Source organism: Psammomys obesus, unplaced genomic scaffold (genome assembly GCF_907164565.1).
Source record: "Psammomys obesus unplaced genomic scaffold, mPsaObe1.curated_primary_1811, whole genome shotgun sequence".
NCBI lineage: Eukaryota > Metazoa > Chordata > Mammalia > Rodentia > Muridae > Psammomys > Psammomys obesus.
Window position 1 is genome coordinate 13980883 of NW_026596120.1, and position 4765 is coordinate 13985647.

At 47.4% G+C, this 4765-nt stretch overlaps 1 non-coding gene across 1 annotated transcript; it reads left to right on the forward strand.

Moving 5' to 3' along the window:
- Nucleotides 1-901: 901 nt before the first annotated feature.
- Nucleotides 902-973, forward strand: Trnac-gca (transfer RNA cysteine (anticodon GCA)). The gene has a single exon. It is a non-coding gene; the product is annotated as a tRNA-Cys (tRNA).
- Nucleotides 974-4765: the final 3792 nt, after the last annotated feature.

Below are 4765 nucleotides of genomic sequence, written 5' to 3' on the forward strand. Positions count from 1 at the left end.
TTCTTCTTCTTCTTCTTCTTCTTCTTCTTCTTCTTCTTCTTCTTCTTTTTGTGGGTAGATGCTCAGTACAATGCAGGGCACACTGTAAATGCCCAGTGAGTTTGAGCTACTGTTACAACAGAGAAAAATACGAGAAGATGTAGGGTAGGGAGATCAGAAGTTTAATTTGGCACAATGGTTCCCTTTGGGCATCAGAGTGTAGAGGCTGAAAGTGGGTATTTGAGGCCTTCAGACCGCCTTTGATCCACACCCCCAGATTCTTGCTCTTCACTCCCTGGCTCCACAGTGGCTGTCAGGCCTTGTCAGGGCAAGTTTGTTACAGTGACCAGCACTTTCCTGACTTTTGGCCCAGTCTTAACCACGCACCATCTGTAACTCAGAACCCAAGGGGCTAGGAATTGGGGTGAACTGTGAACTGTGAATTGTCTTTCTCTGCTTCTGTTTTTGTTGCTTTGCTTTGCCTTAACTGTCACACAGAACTGACATCCCTGGACGGAAATCTGATGAAACCTCCACACAGTATATGTGTGCATGCTGCGTTTGCCTCTAATTTCAGAATCTAACGTGAGCTTCTAAATCCATTTGTAGGCAGACACCGAGTCCAGATCCTTTCCTAGCCCTGCCTCATTGGTGACCATTTCTGCTTACAGCACTGATTTACCTGAAGCTGTGTGTTCAGTTGATGATAAGATAATTAGACTGAGGGGACAGGCCTGAGACAGGCAGGAAGAAGATAAACACTTAAGCTCGGGGGGGGGGGGGGGGAAGCAGCAGCGCTGTGAGAAGATAATTAGAGAGGAATCTCAATCCTAGAGGAATCTCAGGCATGAGAGTAATTTAGAAGGTGTGATGTAGGTCATAAAAGCAGAACAAATGTTTACAGGAGGTACCAGTGTATCATGGGGGTATAGCTCAGTGGTAGAGCATTTGACTGCAGATCAAGAGGTCCCTGGTTCAAATCCAGGTGCCCCCTGTGTCAAACTGTTTTGTTTCAGTTGTCAGCTTCATCCTCAACTAGCATACAGCAAACACTTGCCTGGACGTCCAAACGGAAGGAAGCATTTGCACTAGGGTTCATGTAAATGTCTCGGCTCATTGATTCCCCGGCAGGGGAGCTACAGGCTCACTGGCTCATAAGCCAGTCCTCCCTCTAGCACCAGAACTCAGTACAGTCCCATGCGTTGACGCCCCATTTATATTTCATGTACACAACACACACACGCGCATGCACACACACACACACACACCAGGGGTCTCTAAGAGATTAACTAATGTTAATGGGAAAGGCAGGGACTGCTCTATACTATCTTTACAACTCCTTTTTTGAGGAATTAAAAGTTATTTTAAGCTGAAAGACAAGGAGTTGTAAAGATAGTATAGAGCAGTCCCTGCCTTTCCCATTAACATTAGTTAATCTCTTAGAGACCCCTGGTGTGTGTGTGTGTGTGTGCATGCGCGTGTGTGTGTTTAAACTACGAAATAAATATTGGTACACAGTACAACCCTATTAATTAATCACACCGTAGTAGAATTTGTTCAGATTTAAACTTTTTCTTCTTCCTCCTCCTGTCCTTCTCCTTCTCTTCCTCCTTTTCCTCTTCCTTCTTGCTTTTTGTTTTTTGTTCAAAGATCCAATCTGGGCCACTGCTACATTTGCTTTTTTTACGCAGAAACTCACAACTGGTCAGAGTGCCGAGAATAAGTAACAGTGGGTACTCGGCCACAAACAAGACATGCACGCCATACACCCTTCCCAAGGCTCAGGAACCGTGGAGGAAGCAAGACTGTAAGATCCAGATGTAGGAAGGACGGGACATGACAAGACTCCTGAACTCACTGCAGCTGAGGCAGTCTGCACAAGATCAACGCGGTCAACAGTTTAGGATGAAGGGTTGTGATGGTTTGAATGAGAACGGCTCCCTCGGGCTCCTACATTTGCATGTTTGCCCCCCCCCCCATCACGATTGAACTGTTTGGGAAGGATTAGGAGGTGTGGCCTTGTTTGGAGGAAGGGTGTCACTGGGGGAAAGGCTTTGAGGTTTCAAAAGCTATGCCTGTCCCAGTTAGCTTCCCGTCTTTCCTGTGCTTGTGGCTCTATATAAGTTCTCAGATACTTACTACCCCAGCACCTGTTCCATGCTCCCATCCTCTCCCAGGATACCCTGGAGTCACCTCCCGCATCAGCTTGCACTTGACTTTATTTGTTCTGTTTTATTTATGGAGACAAGGTCTTGCCATATAGTCCGGGATGGACTTGAACTCACCATCTTGCTGCCTCTGCCTCCTGACTTCTGGCATCACAGGTATGTGCCAAATGTAGATTTGAGACAGGATAGCTCCTGCCTGACCTGGAATTTGATCAGGTTGACCTCAGACTTACAGAGTTTCACCTGCCTTTGCCTCCCAAGTGCTAAAAATTAAAGGCGAGTATCACCATGTCTAGCTTGAATTCTTTAAAAACATTAATGACGTATTTATTAGTACATAATAAATACATTTACGTGTGTGTTTGTGTGTGTCTATGTGGTGTCATGTGCACATGGCATTGGGTATGAGGTGGAAAAAGTGGGTATGAGGGGGAAGTGTGGCTAACAGGGAAAGTTGAGTGAGTTCTAGGGCGTATTTCCAAGTTGGCTGTCACACGCAGGCTACTGTAAGGATGGCTTGTTCTCAAACATGTTTGTCTAGATGTTTGAACTACTGTGCCCCAGGACAGTCGGTTCTAAGGAGAAGAACGCACCCCTCAGCCACTGCATCTTTTCCCCACAGTCAATGAACTCAACTTCTAGGTCTTGGTACATGCTCACATGTGGAGATCAGGGGACAGCTTGGAGGAGTTCATGCTTTCCTTTATGGTGTGGATTCCAGGGACTGAACTCAGGTTGCCAGGCTCGGCAGCAGGCGACTTCATCTGCTGAGCCACCTTGTAGGCAGGCACGTACTCGAAATGTGACAGTCCAAACTCCGACATCCAGCCGACGCAGTTTTAAAGAGTAATTTTTTTCTCACTTAATGTGCATCATTCATGTAATTAAATATTCAAAAAATCTAAAATATATCAGTCTGTGTGTGTGTGTGTGTGTGTCAGACAGTCATTCTGTCTGTCTCTCTGTGTGTGCGTATGTATGACACATTATTTGCAAGTGTGGAGGCCAGGAGATGACTTCAGGTGCCATCCCTAGGAAGGCCATCCACCTCCTTTGAGACAGGGCCTCCCCCCCCACTGGTCCAGAGCACCCCAGTTAGACCAGGTTGGCTGGCAAGAGGCTCCTGGAATTCTCTTGCCTGTCTACCCAGCACTGGGACTACAAATACTTCAACACACTTGGCATCTTTATTTGGTCTCCGGGGGTCAAACTCAGGTCCTTACGATTGCAAGAGAAGCACTTTGCCGACAGAATCATCCTCCCCTGAATCAACGTGTCGCTAAATCAACGTGTATGGTGTTTGAATCAAACTGTGCACAAAGAGCCCGCTGGCCACTTCTTAGGGGGCTAGCTCTCCTACCGTGGACTGAGCCAGCGTGTCCGCAGAGCAGGACCAGAGTTCTCAGTCCACAGGCACGGAGGCTCCCTGGCGCATGCGCAGCGAAGGGTGGGCCGCACACGGCGATTTCTCCCGATTTCTACTTGATGTTTCCTTGAAGGTTGCTATCTCACAGGGGTCCTTAGAGAAAAACCGAAAGGCTCTGGATCATGCTCCACTCTAAAAGAAAATGAATTACACCCAAGCTTTCATTAACCAGGGTACGGGCCGTCTCATCTTTCTTTGAAAAGAAATGACAAGTGAAACTCATTATGTAGTACTTGATGGATTTTGTTTCACTCCGGGGCAAATTGGGCTTTGAAAGGCCTATCCCTCTCTCATTGTGATGCAATTAGGAAGACTTCTCTTGTGGTTTTCGTTCTAGCTCTGCGCGTGGTTTCAGGCCAGTTAGTTCCAGTTTCTTTTTATAGGTGCATTAGGGATAGCAATACTTAGCTCTTTACTGAGTTTCATGCCACCTCAGTGAATCCCTGTCGGAACTACACGTCGTTTGAGTGCACAGCACACAATAGTTGCTCCATAAGTGAAAGCAATTGTTTTTCATCCTCTCTCTGTGCGCGCGCGCGCGCACGAGCATACGTCTGCGTACGAGTGAATGACATTTTCCCTTCTCTGTAGAAGCGCCGCACAGCTCATGTTGGAGCACTTGAGCCGTGGGGGATGATTTGTGTTCTTCGCTCAGAGGTCTGGAGGTAGAAGTTTCAGCTCCGTTCTTGTGGGTTGACGGCGAAGCGTTAGCCGGACTTCACACTCTCAGAAGCCTCTAGTCCGTAGTATCGGTTTGCAGTTTCTTTGGTTCATTGTCCTTTCTTGAAAGCCAGCAGCAACAGTGTCGTCAAATCTGTCGGTCACAGTCTCTTCTCTGTCTCCGCTCTGTGAGCAAGTGGAGATCGCTGGGCATGGCAGAGACTCTGTGTCATGCTGGAATGTGGTGGAGAAGGGAGAGGAAGCAGGGTGGAAAAGCAGGCCGATGGTGTGCTTAAGGCTTTCATGTTCCACAGTTCCAGGTCAGCCTGGGCAACTTGGTGGAAGCGCGTCTCAACGTAAAATATTTAGCTAAAGCGCTTGCCCAGGGAGTATTGAACCTGAATTCAGTCCAAAGCACAGTAACTCTGCAAGACAGAGTTTCAACCTTCTTTCGGCAACTTATCTGTACAGCACAGATAGGCTGGAGTTGCTAAATCAGCTAAAGAGCTCGCACCGAGCTAAAGATACTATG